The 13,392-nt window shown below is 37.5% G+C and overlaps 1 long non-coding RNA gene across 1 annotated transcript; it reads right to left on the reverse strand.

The window, feature by feature from the left end:
- Positions 1-11,238: 11,238 nt before the first annotated feature.
- LOC114526859 lies at positions 11,239-12,330 on the reverse strand. Its single transcript, XR_003687370.1, has 3 exons — positions 12,247-12,330; positions 11,619-11,719; positions 11,239-11,326 (listed from the first exon to the last, which is right to left on the reverse strand). It is a non-coding gene; the product is annotated as an uncharacterized LOC114526859 (long non-coding RNA).
- Between the last annotated feature and the right edge of the window lie 1,062 nt (positions 12,331-13,392).

A 13,392-nucleotide genomic window follows, 5' to 3' on the forward strand; every position in this document is an offset into this window, starting at 1 on the left:
TAAGACGAAAAATATATAATATACACCCCCAATTAAACCTTCAGCGACTGCTCCTATTCATCCCTTCCTCGATTAAGCTTCTAGCGGTAACAACGACTGTTCGGGAAGTCCGTGTTCCTTTCCCTATCCTGCATAAATTTTAATTTTTGAAGGAAAAAAATATCAGATGGCAAATTGTATGTACATGTGTAGGCTATTTGTCATTTGAATGGAAAAAATTTTGGGTGTCTTTTAGAGTATTTGGAATTGTTGGTCCGGAGCAATATGATGCGGGAATGGTAGAAATAGTGTTATTTTTAAACAAACTAGAGACAAAGTTATATGTTTTTTTATGGCAGTGGTGCAACAGATGAAGAGGCTTATCTCGACCATGACAAGAAGCTCAAAGATTTGATGGAACAGTGTGGAGAGAAGGGTTGACAAAGTCAAACAATATTGTGTATTGTTATCTTCCGCTGAGATACTTTTGAAACACACGTTGAGCCGCACTTGTTGACGTGTGTTCCAGAGACGTCTTCTGCCGTGCTGAATGGCGAAATTACTTTTTTCCCAGAATAATCATGCTATTCGTTATTATTTACAATGATTTACAATGAAAATCTTTGAAACAGTTTTTTCCTATAACTAAACATAAATGGACTTGGGCTTGGCATTTAGTGTACGTGTCCATAACTACAAGGGATCTATCTGGTGCTACATTTTTAGAATCTTACCGTTTAGCTTTTTGTCTTTTGTTTTCTTCACGAGAACGATTAGGCAACACTATAGGGTCTCTTACCGCTCTGTGTGATGACGGAACACTGCGGTTGCGGTTCCGTTGCAGTCAACCGATGATAGAACCGCAGATGACAGCAAGGGAAAAATGTTAAAAAAGCCGAGAACGAGAACACAATAGCCAATTTGAAAAAATCTTAAGAAATGCCTGTCAGACCGAGTTAGGCGGAGGTTTAACCTCCGATTCACCGCAGTTCAACCTCGGCCTGACCTTGGTTCAACCGCGATCAGGCCGAGCTTTGACCTATAAGTTAACCGCGGTTTTTGTTAGATTATTTCTGGACAATATTGTATATTGTTATCTTCCGCTGAAATACTATTGGAACACATGATAAGCCGCACTTGTTGACGTGTGTTCCAGAGACGTCTTCTGCCGTGCTGAATGGCGAAATTACTTTTTTCCCAGAATAATCATGCTATTCGTTATTATTTGCAATGATTTACAATGAAAATCTTTGAAACAGTTTTTTCCTATAACTAAACATAACATGGACTTGGGCTTGGCATTTAGTGTATGTGTCCATAACTACAAGGGATCTATCTGGTGCTACATTTTTAGAATCTTACCGTTTAGCTTTTTGTCTTTTGTTTTCTTCACGAGAACGATTAGGCAACACTATAGGGTCTCCTACCGCTCTGTGTGATGACGGAACACTGCGGTTGCGGTTCCGTTGCAGTCAACCGATTGAAACCGTAGACGACCGCAAAGAAAAAATCACTTCGCAGTGGCCGTTCGCTTCAGAACGCAATGTTAAAAACAGCTGAGAACGAGAACACAATAGCCAAATCGAAAAAATCTTAAGAAATGCCTGTCAGACCGCGATCAGGCCGAACTTTGACCTATAGGTTAACCGCGGTTTTTTTTAGGTTATTTCTTGACAATATTGTTATCTCCTATCGCGGAGTGTGCTAAAGCAAATTTGCATTTGCCATTATTATCTCCTGCTGAGATACTTTTGACACACACATTAAAGCCAGTTTTCCACTAGCGATATTTTTCGCGCGAAGCGACATTTTACTTTTGTTTCAGAGCTCTCAACTGCAACCATCTGGAGCAAATTGCTCAAATACAAAGGAATATAGTCGCTTCGCGCGAAAAATATCGCTGGTGGAAAACCGGATTAAGCCGCACCTGCATGTAGACGTGTGTTCTGTAAACATGTTCTAAAATAGTTTTGAACAGTTAATAATTGGCAATTAAATAAGCGTAAACAGGACCGTCGTCAGCCTTATGAACGCATCTTCGTCACTTTTTAGCGTATAGTGAACAGATGATATCACAGCCACCGCTATAGAAGCTTAATCGAGGGAGGGATGAATAGGAGCTGTCGCTGAACGTTTAATTGGGGGTGCATAACATACATTATTCGTCTTATGCCTGATTGATTTCTTAATATGCTTGTGTCAATAACTATACAAGGAATCTATCTGGTGCAACACTATAGTGTCTCCTACCGCTCTGTGTGATGACAGAATTTTGCAGTTGCTACAGTAATTTCCAGAAATTTACCTAACACTGCGGTTGCGGTTGTGGTTCCGTTGCGGTCGACTGGTTGAAACCGCAGACGACCGCAAAGGAAAAATCACTTCGCAATGGCGGTTCGCTTCAGAACGCAATGTTAAAAACAGCTGAGAACGAGAACACAATAGCCAAATCGAAAAGATCTTAAAAAAATGCCTGTCAGACCGAGTCAGGCCGAGCTTTAACCTCCGTCTCACCGCGGTTCAACCTCGGCCTGACCTTGGTTCAACAGCGATGAAGCCGAGCTTTGACATTAGGTTAACCGCGGTTTTTTTTAGGTTATTTCTTGACAATATTGTTATCTCCTGCCGAGATACTTTTGAAACACACGTTAAGCAGAGACGTCTTCTGCCGTGCTGAATAGGGAAAAATTTTTTTGCATAATTATAGCAAGGTCCTCGTATATGTTTGGCTAAAATCAGCAGATGAACAATATAGTATAATATACAACACAACTTGTCTTACGGACCTCTTGTACAAATGCAGTGCAGTAGGCCGACCAAAACAAAGTTTTGAACTTTTACCGACAAAGATACAATCTCGGCAGTCCTGAAATCGTTAGTTTGTGGTTAACAAACATTTCGAGATTTGACTTGGAAGTTGAAAAGACAATTGAAGTAAGTACATTGTATTGTTTTCGGGAATGTGGGGACATAAAGTGATAAACCAGTAAACCACTACGATATATTTAAAATGCCTGCTATGATTTTGGTATTCAAACTTCGGGGGATATCGTTGGCGTTTTTTTTAATTTTTTGTTTTTTGGTAAAGCAATTTTTGCCGGATGAAAGGGTATGAGTTCAAATTGTATTTCCTAAGATCTCGCAAAAATTTTTATCATTTTTAACGTACGTTTATGTCAGTAAATCACGCGGCCGTATAAGTGCTAAGAGTGGTAATTTATAAATGCGCAAGTTCTGACTTGTTATATTTGGGATATAAGCTAAGGCTCATATTTCGAGCGAAAAAAAATACATTCTAGAAATTAAGAATAAAAACAGCCAGAAAGTTCAAAAAGTTGCATCCTATACTTAAGGGCAGAGTATGATATTAATTATCCGGGTTATACCCATCATTAACACAAAACCGTTTCTTGTATAATATAAATGTTTTGCACTCACTGAAGTATCTGTTATGATTGTTTTATCGCCAGAGTTGCAAGGAAGATGAAAATCGTTCAAGTGCTTGTTTTGGTATTTGTTATACTGTACCTGGGGGAAACATGTCATGGCCGTGCGAGTGAAATGCAGACTCGTAATTGTAAGAGTCATTTATTTGCTTTAAATTTTCTCTATTTAGGAAAGTTATGAAATCAACTTGAAGCCTTATTATTATTAATGAACACTGAAAAGAAATGCATCATTTCGAATCGATCAAACGAATCTTTTGAAATCTTTTGAAAATAATTTCTTTGTCTAGACGCTTGAAAAATCATGCAGTCATAAAAAATTACTATAGTCATCAATCGACTTGCAAAATACGATTTCTTCTTTCATTCTTTAGAAATATCATTGTTGCTACGTTTGATTTATTTACTTCCTTGTCTTTCAGCTTGCAGTTGTAACGGTGTACCTGGACGGTGCGTTAAGGGCGATTGCCCAACAGGCACGAGGGATTGCGGTCATGGTGTTCCTCCGACCTGTGGCGATGTGGAATTATGCTGCTACTTCTACTAGTACATTGTAACAGTCCATTTTACCTTCATGCATTTCTTCGTCTTTAACAGTCCCTATGTTAATGTCCTGTAGAATATATTCATGTTTGTAACGTAAATAAAGGTTTATACCCATTCCCGGTGATTTTTTTGCTTTAGGTGTCAATTTTTTAATGGAAATACGTACAAGACGCGCACATGCGGCTATAGGCAAAGTTTATTCACTGCGATATTTTTCAGGTGCACGTATTCGTCGGATGATCACCAGACTGCAACCACAGTTGTTAATGTAGTTATAGTGACATCAAACGTTTTCGAGTAATTCGAAGTTTAGTCAATCGCGAGCGGACGAGTCTCAACGTATGAAACTTTCTCTATCTTGGACGTCCGGACTTAATATCCAAGATTTGTCAGCGAGAGTCATTGCTAATAAAATTAATTAAGCCTTTTTAGAGCCTATGTTCGTGTTCACAATTTCGAAAATGTTCTTCTCAATTTCGAAAATGTTTTCTGTTCCCTCTCCCTGAACAACGTCATCATCATCAATACCATAGTAAATGTGACCACCCCTGTGGTTAGCGAACGCTGATACGTAACAACTGAATTTGTTACTTTTACCAATCATACGATCTGCGAGTGTGACGCGCTTTGATGAATCTGATTTCACAAGCTTGAATTGAATGACCTCATTTTCACCAAGATCACTGTCTTGACATTTATGGAATGTTTTCCAGTTTGAGCCAAGTTGGAAAGGTTGATGAACAAATTTTCTGTTCAATATTTTTGCCTCATTCGAGATATTATCATTGCCAAAAAGCTCAACTTGTTTTTGAGTGGGTCGGTAAAGATTGTATTTTATTGTGACGAGGAAGGGAGCTTCACTCACACACAAATTTTTATCACTTTCTCTTTTTTGTCCTCGAGAATGTTAACCGAATCGACTATCTGAGCTCGAAACCTGGACTCTGATAACTTTTCTAGTGTTCAAGTCAAGGAGTGGAGTATCGTGGTGAAAACCAAGTTATCCTCCGTTTCTTCACCACGTATTTCCACTTTCCAAGGCACACAGATTGATTTTCCTTCTGCTCTTTGTATTTTTTATCCTTCGATATTTTTTCCACCGAGAATATTATATGAATTACGTCTTCCAGATAACGATACGTTGACATTGTTGTCGCCACTTGTCAGCGAACTCTTACAAAAAACGTGTGACTTCTTTTTAATGATTGTGACCCACGCTCTGCAAGTCCAAAGAGTAATTTATGCGCATGCATTTTCCATCAAATGCTCGTGATACCCCCTGCTGGGAGTAGTACTCTTTGAAAGACGGCAGAAAAAGCTAAATAACAAAAAAAAAACAGCGTAACTGATCGAGATTGACCGCGTTTTGAAGCTCTTTGACACTTGCTTTGTGTGTATATAATTTTTAAAATTTTAAATCAGATAGCTGTCTTTGGATTTGATAGATAAACAAATACGCACGGATGTAATAATACATTTTACATATTTTGTATAGAAAAATTACTGTGCCGAGCGGGAACCGTAAGTATATTAATATTCAACACGAGAGCTGAATGACATCTGTGATGATATTTTGCTTTACGAAAAGCCATGTTACATGTTTTCAAAATGTTATTTAAGTAGGTTTTGTCATGACTGAAGACATTTCTAGACTGACAATTTAATCCGCATATATTATGTGTAATAACAATATATATAGTTGTATTTGAAACACATTTCATATTTCATATGTATTTCATTGATTTTATGAACTTGGTCGAAAGATTTAAAAGACTTAAAATTCTTGAGACCGTAGTTGCTATATATGAAACGTTACTCAGTGTATTTTTTGAAGTTTGATCCTAAATTGTTTCTTAAAGCACGTTTGGACTTCAAATTATAATACAAATGCATACACACACTTAAAATTTTGCTTCGAATTGACTTCGTTTACTGAAACAAAAGCCAGTTATATATCAACATGTACTTACCAAACGATGCATAGCTACACTTGTTTGAGAGAATATTTCACAGTTTAAGCGTGTACGTATCTGATGCACAAGCATTTTAACTTATCGCATGCATAACACCTTTTTAAATATATATTTATATGGGAATTTCACTATACGAGAGATTCTCACCAGGTGTCCGGAAGAAGACTCTCAACCCACGTTATTAAATAAAGACACTATAGGGTCTCATACCGCTCTGTGTGATGACGGAATTTTGCAGTTGCTACAGTAATTTCCAGAAATAACCTAACACTGCGGTTGCGGTTGTGGTTCCGTTGCGGTCGACAGATTGAAACCGCAGACGACCGCAAAGGAAAAATAACTTCGCAGTGGCCGTTCGCTTCCGAACGAAATGTTAAAAACAGCTGAGAACGAGAACACAATAGCCAAATCAAAAAGATCTTAAGAAATGCCTGTCAGACCGAGTTAGGCCGAGGTTTAACCTCCGTCTCACCGCGGTTCAACCTCGGCCTGACCTCGGTTCAACCGCGATCAAGGCGAACTTTGACCTATAGGTTAACTGCGGTTTTTTTTAGGTTATTTGTTGACAATATTGTTATCTCCTGCCGAGATACTTTTAAAACACACGTTAAGCAGAGACGTCTTCTGCCGTGCTGAATAGGGAAAAAAACTTTTTGCATAATTATAGCAAGGTCCTCGTATATGTTTGGCTAAAATCAGCAGATAAACAATATAGTATGATATACAGCACAACTTGTCTTACGGACCTCTTGTATAAATGCAGTGCACTAGGCCGACCAAAACAAAGTTTGGAACTTTTACCGACAAAGATACAATCTCGGCAGTCCTGAAATCGTTAGTTTGTGGTTAACAAACATTTCGAGATTTGACTTGGAAGTTGAAAAGACATTTGAAGTAAGTACATTGTATTGTTTTCGGGAATGTGGGGACATAAACTGATACACCACTACGATATATTTAAAATGCCTGCCATGATTTTGGTATTCAAACTTCGGGGGATATCGTTGGCGTTTTTTTTAATTTTTTGTTTTTTGGTAAAGCAATTTTTGCCGGATGAAAGGGTATGAGTTCAAATTGTATTTCCTAAGATCTCGCAAGAATTTTTATCATTTTTAACGTACGTTTATGTCAGTAAATCACGCGGCCGTATAAGTGCTAAGAGTGGTAATTTATAAATGCGCAAGTTCTGACTTGTTATATTCGGGATATAAGCTAAGGCTGATATTTCGAGCGAAAAAAAATACATTCTAGAAATTAAGAATAAAAACAGCCAGAAAGTTCAAAAAGTTGCATCCTATACTTAAGGGCAGAGTATGATATTAATTATCCGGGTTATACCCACCATTAACACAAAACCGTTTCTTGTATAATATAAATGTTTTGCACTCACTGAAGTATCTGTTATGATTGTTTTATCGTCAGAGTTGCAAGGAAGATGAAAATCGTTCAAGTGCTTGTTTTGGTATTTGTTATACTGTACCTGGGGGAAACATGTAATGGCCGTGCGGGTGAAACGCAGAAATGTAAGAGTCATTTATTTGCTTTAAATTTTCTCTATTTAGGAAAGTTATGAAATAAACTTGAAGCCTTATTATTATTAATGAACACTGAAAATAAATGCATCATTTTGAATCGATCAAACGAATTTTTTGAAAATAATTTTTTTGTCTAGACGTTTGAAAAATCATGCAGTCATAAAAAATTACTATACTTGCAAAATAGGATTTCTTCTTTCATTCTTCAGGCATATCATTGTTGTTACGTTTGATTTATTTACTTCTTTGTCTTTCAGCTTGCAGTTGTAATGGTATACCTGGACAGTGCGTTGCCTTCGATTGCCCAATAGGCACGAGGGATTGCGGTCGTGGTGTTCCTCCGATCTGTGGCGATGAGGAATTATGCTGCTACATCAACTACGACTAGAACATTATAACAGTCTATTTTTCCTTCATGCATTTCTTCGTCTTTAACAGTCCCTATGTTAATGTCCTGTTGAATATATTCATGTTTGTAACGTAAATAAAGGTTTATACCCATTCCCGGTGATTTTTTTGCTTTAGGTGTCAATTTCTTAATGAAAGTACGTACAGGACGTGCACATGCGGCTGTAGCCAAAGTTTATTCATGCACTGCGATGTTTTTCAGGTGCACGTATTCGTCGGATGATCACCAGACTGCAACTACAGTTGTTAATATAGTTATAGTGACATCCAACGTTTTCGAGTAATTCGAAGTTTAGCGGTCAATCGCGAGAGGACGAGTCTCAACGTATGAAACTTTCTCAATCTTGGACGTCAAGACTTAATATCCAAGATTTGTCAGCGAGAGTCATTGCTAATAAAATTAATCAAGCCTTTTTAGAGCCTATGTTTGTGTTCACAAAAATCGTCTATTTTCCACCATTGGGTGTGTTTCGTCTGGGTAACTATAGTGATTCCTACAAATCTTTTTTCACCCAATGCAACTTGGCTTGCAATGTGTTATGAAAAGATTTGTATATTTTTCAAAATAAAAGAAAAATGTCTAATGACCTTGACCACCTTTAAATGGGAATTTGAAAGAAGATTGAAATCTCAACTCAATGACTGAATGTGAATGAGGCTTGGTTACGACGAAACGTTTCTTTGGAAAATTTTGAACATGAATTGTTCGAATGGATTTTCGTAAAATGAGACGTTCTGCTCTCATGTTCGTGTTTAAAATGTGAATCAGGCTTCCAATACAAAAGCTGTAGTGAAATTGGGTACGGGTACCGATTTTAGCATCTTCGCACGAGCAACGAAATTCGGGGAATTTTTGCACGTAGGTCAAGGAATTATTGACTCTATTTCATAAACAAAGTTAAAGCCGTAAGTAAAACAAATTAATACCGGTTTCCTAACACTAGCGGCAGTTTTCATCTCACGTCCGCATCGTAGTTTGGTGCATCTTAAACTCGCTAATGCAAGAGTACAAACAACGCGTTAATTGATACAATAATGCACTTCATTAGGTGTTCATTAGGTAAAAATATTTGCGATGTTGCATGTAACCGGAAACTTGGCCGGAAACATATAGCTATATAGACATTCACATGTATATTCTAAACACGGGTGGCAAACACGTTTCCTTACACGAATTATCTAAGTTTAGTAGTAGAGGCATGCACGATTAACACAATTTAGTTTACATAATGTTACGTCGTAACTGAAAAAAACTTGACACAACGTGGAAAGGTTGCGTATTGCTCGGCCTGTTGTATTCAAGATATATGCTAAATATAATATGACATATAACTCTACCGATGTTTTACTTTGCCAGAATTTACTGAGGCTGCGTTCACAAGATACTGGTTCGCTCGACACGACATCCTTATTAGCCGTACGAAGCAACGATTATTAAAAAACACTTACCAATTTGATAGATTTAGTGTATTTATTTATTCAAATCACAGACATTAAAACTTCACTGTACTTTATTAACCTCAAAATTTGACCTGTTCCGACGGCAATCCGGTATATACCCTGTGAACGGCGCCTAAATTTGTAGTGCGCATGCAAAATGGCGGTTACATATTCGCCCGCGTACTTACCACACGATTATACGTTTTGTTGAGAGAATATTTCACATCTAAAACCCTCAGCACAAATCAGTTTATCATTTGCGTTACACATGCAACAAATATAATCAGGTTATCATATGCATAAACAAAAAATGGGTTTTTCCCTATACGAGATTGTCCCCAGGGGTCGGATGAAGGACTCTCAAAAGATGGCATATTGTACGTCAGGTGAATATTCGTATTTCAAGTCTAACAACGCGGTGGAGATAGCCGCATTTGCAAACACGACCGTTGCATATTTTGAATTTAGCAGCATAAAAGTCTCACAGAAGTATAGAAGGAAAAAATATATTCAACTTGATCTTCAAGTACATTATTACTGTTTATTATCGGTATATAAATAAAGGAACGATTAGAATGCCCGCTGAGAAAGATTCGAGACATGTTAAACCCACGCCACCCCCTCATTCGTGCCCCTGCCTGATAATTTACTCTCGACTATTAAAAAAATCTTCTTGGGATGGCATTGTACATCCTGTGAGGTATTTTACAATACATTCGACCATAGCGATGTAATCAGTTGTCCATCTTCATCAAAATGGTCTATTGTATATATTACTATAGGCAAAGGCACGTATAGTAACGCCTGTATTCTAAAACCTCACTCACACTCAAACTCATTAAGTGAGCGATCTTAATCTTCTCATAGGTATTTCCAATCGAACAAGATCTTGATTTTCAGTGCTTTACCTTGAATGGCTCCAATGGTTACAACTTTCTCATTGATCGATCAGTAATAATAACATTTGTATGTGACAATCAATGAGTGTGAGTGTGCTTTTTGGATACAGGCACGTATATATATAGAGTTATTCTCACACTCTTTGCCATACTTTATACACCATACTGTTTTTTATTTTCAACAAAGTCCCAACTACCAATGCCTCTACACAAGAAGCAATTGTAGTCTGAGCCCAGCAAACCATTTCCTCGAGACCGGAATCTTTAGCAAGATTCTCAGCTTTCTTAGCGTTATTCAATGCAGTTCGTAGGAATTTCGCTTGGTTGGAGTTGCGAGTGTTTAATGTAAATAAACAAGCATGCACGGAAGCAGATATTACAATAATCACATATAATAAAATGTCAACCTCTTTTAAAACGAAATATATTTTTATCAAAACAAGTGGAGAGTTATCTGGCCAATAATTCTATAAATCTTTAATCACTATATATAGTTAAACAAACCAAACACACCCAATGCTGGAAAATAGACGATTTTTGTGAACACAAACAAAGGCTCTGATGAGGCTTAATTAATTTTATTAGCAATGACTCTCGCTGACAAATCTTGGATATTAAGTCATGAGATCCAAGACTCAGAAAGTTTCATACGCAGACTCATCCGCTCGCGATTGACTAAACTTCGATTTACTCGAAAACGTTCGATGTCACCATAACTATATTAACAACTGTAGTCGCAGTCTGGTGATCATCTGACGAACACCTGAAAAACATCGCAGTGTTTACTTACAGTGTAATTAACTTTGGCTACAGCCGCATGTGCGCGTCCTGTACGTATTCTCATTAAAGAATTTGACATCTAAGGGCAAAAAAAATCACCGAGAATGGTTATAAACCTTTATTTACGTTACGAACATGAATATAATCAACAAGGGCAAGGCATTTAACATATAGGAACTGTCAACCACGAGAACTGCATGAATTATTGTAGCAGCATAATTGACCAGGGTCACAGGTCGAAGGGACACCAGAACCGCAATCCCTGTAGCCTGCTGGACAAGTTGTAAAGCACGTTCCAGCTATACTGCTACAACTGCAAGCTGAAAGACAAAGAGATAAATGAATCAAACGTAGCAACAATGATACCCCTAAAGAATGAAAAAAAACAACGTATTTTGCAGGTCGATTGATGTCTATAGTATTTTTTTATGACTGCATGCATCTCTCAAACGTGTAAACTAAAAAATTATTTTCGAAAGACTCCAAAAGATTCGTTTGATTTATTTGAAATGATGCATTTCTTCTCAGTGTTCATTAATAATAATAAGGATTCAAGTTTATTTCATAACTTTCTTAAATAGATTAAATTTAAAACAAATAAATGACTCTTACAATTTCGCTTTTCACCCGCATAGCCATGACATGTCTCCTCGAGGTACATTATAACAAATACTAAAACAAGCACTTGAACGATCTTCATCTTCCTTGCAACTCTGGCGATAAAGCAATTATAGCAGATACTTCAGTGAGTGCAAAAATTTATGTTATATAAGAAACGGTTTTTTGTTAATGATGGGTATAACCCGGATAATTAATATCATACTCTGTCTTAAGGATATAGGATGCAACTTTTTGAACTTTCTGGCCGTTTTTATTCCTAATTTCTAGAATGTAATTTTTTTCGCTCGAAATATAGCCATAGCTTATAGCCCGAATATAGCAAGTCAGAACTTGCGCATTTATAAATTACCACTCTGAGCACGCGTGATACGCCTCACTGACATAAACGTAGCTACGTTAAAAATGATAAAAATTCTTGGGAGGTCTTAGAAAATACAATTTGAACTCGTACACTTTTATCCAAAAATTGCTTCAGCCAAAAATCAAAAATTCAAAAAAAACCCCGACGACATCCTCCGAACGGTTTGAATTACCAAGATGATGGCAGGCATTTTAAATATATCGTAGTGGTGTATCAGTTTATGTCCCCACATTCCCGAAAACAATGCAATGTACTTACTTCTATTTTCTTTTCAACTTCCAAGTCAAATCTCGAAATGTTTGTTAACCACAAACTAACGGTTTCAGGACTGCTGAGATTGTATCTTTGTCAGTAAAAGTTCAAAACTTTGCTTTCGTCGGCCTAGTGCATGCACTGCATTTATACAAGAGGTCCGGAAGACAAGTTGTGTTGTATATTATACTATATTGTTTATCTGCTGATTTTAGCCAAACATATACGAGGATAAATATAATAATTATACAATTTTCGCCATTCAGCACAGCAGAAGACGTACGTCTCTGGAACACGCGTCAACAAGTGCGGCTTAACGTGTGTTTCAAAAGTATCTCAGCGGAAGATAACAAATAACAATATACAATATTGTCCAGAAATAATCTAACAATAACCGCGGTTAACCTATAGGTCAAAGCAAGAGGGTCAAAGCTCGGCCTCATCGCGATTGAACCGAGGTCAGGCCGAGGTTGAACCGCGGTGAGACGGAGGTTAAACCTCGGCCTAACTTGGTCTGACAGGCATTTCTTAAGACTTTTCCGATCTGGCTATTGTGTTCTCGTTTTATAGTGTTGTTCTTAACATTTCGTTCGGAAGCGAACGGCCACTGCGAATTTATTTTCCCTTGCTGTCGTCTGCGGTTTCTCTTGGTCGACTGCAACGGAACCGCAACCGCAGTGTTGGTTATTTCTGGAAATCACTGTAGCAAATGCAAAATTCCGTCATCACACAGAGCGGTAGGAGACCCTATAGCGTTGCCGAATCTGTTTCGTGAAGAAAACAAAAGACAAAAAGCTAAACGGTAACATTCTAAAAATGTAGCGCCAGATAGATTCCTTGTCGTTATGGACACATGCACTAAATGTCAAGTCCATTTATGTATATATAGTTGAAGGAAAAAACTGTTTTAAAGATTTTCATTGTAAATAATTGTAAATAATAAGGAATAGCATGAATATTCTGGGGGAAAAAAGTTGTTTTCGCCATTCAGCACAGCAGAAGACGTCTCTGGAACACACGTCAACAAGTGCGGCTTAACGCGTGTGTGTTCCAAAAGTATCTCAGCGGAAGATAACAATACACAATATTGTTAGACTTCGTCAACCCTTCTCTCTACACCGTTCCATCAAATCTCTGAGATACTTGCCATTG

Source organism: Dendronephthya gigantea, unplaced genomic scaffold (assembly GCF_004324835.1).
Source record: "Dendronephthya gigantea isolate DGI-Jeju-01 unplaced genomic scaffold, DenGig_1.0 000042F, whole genome shotgun sequence".
In the NCBI taxonomy this organism is placed as follows: domain Eukaryota; kingdom Metazoa; phylum Cnidaria; class Anthozoa; order Malacalcyonacea; family Nephtheidae; genus Dendronephthya; species Dendronephthya gigantea.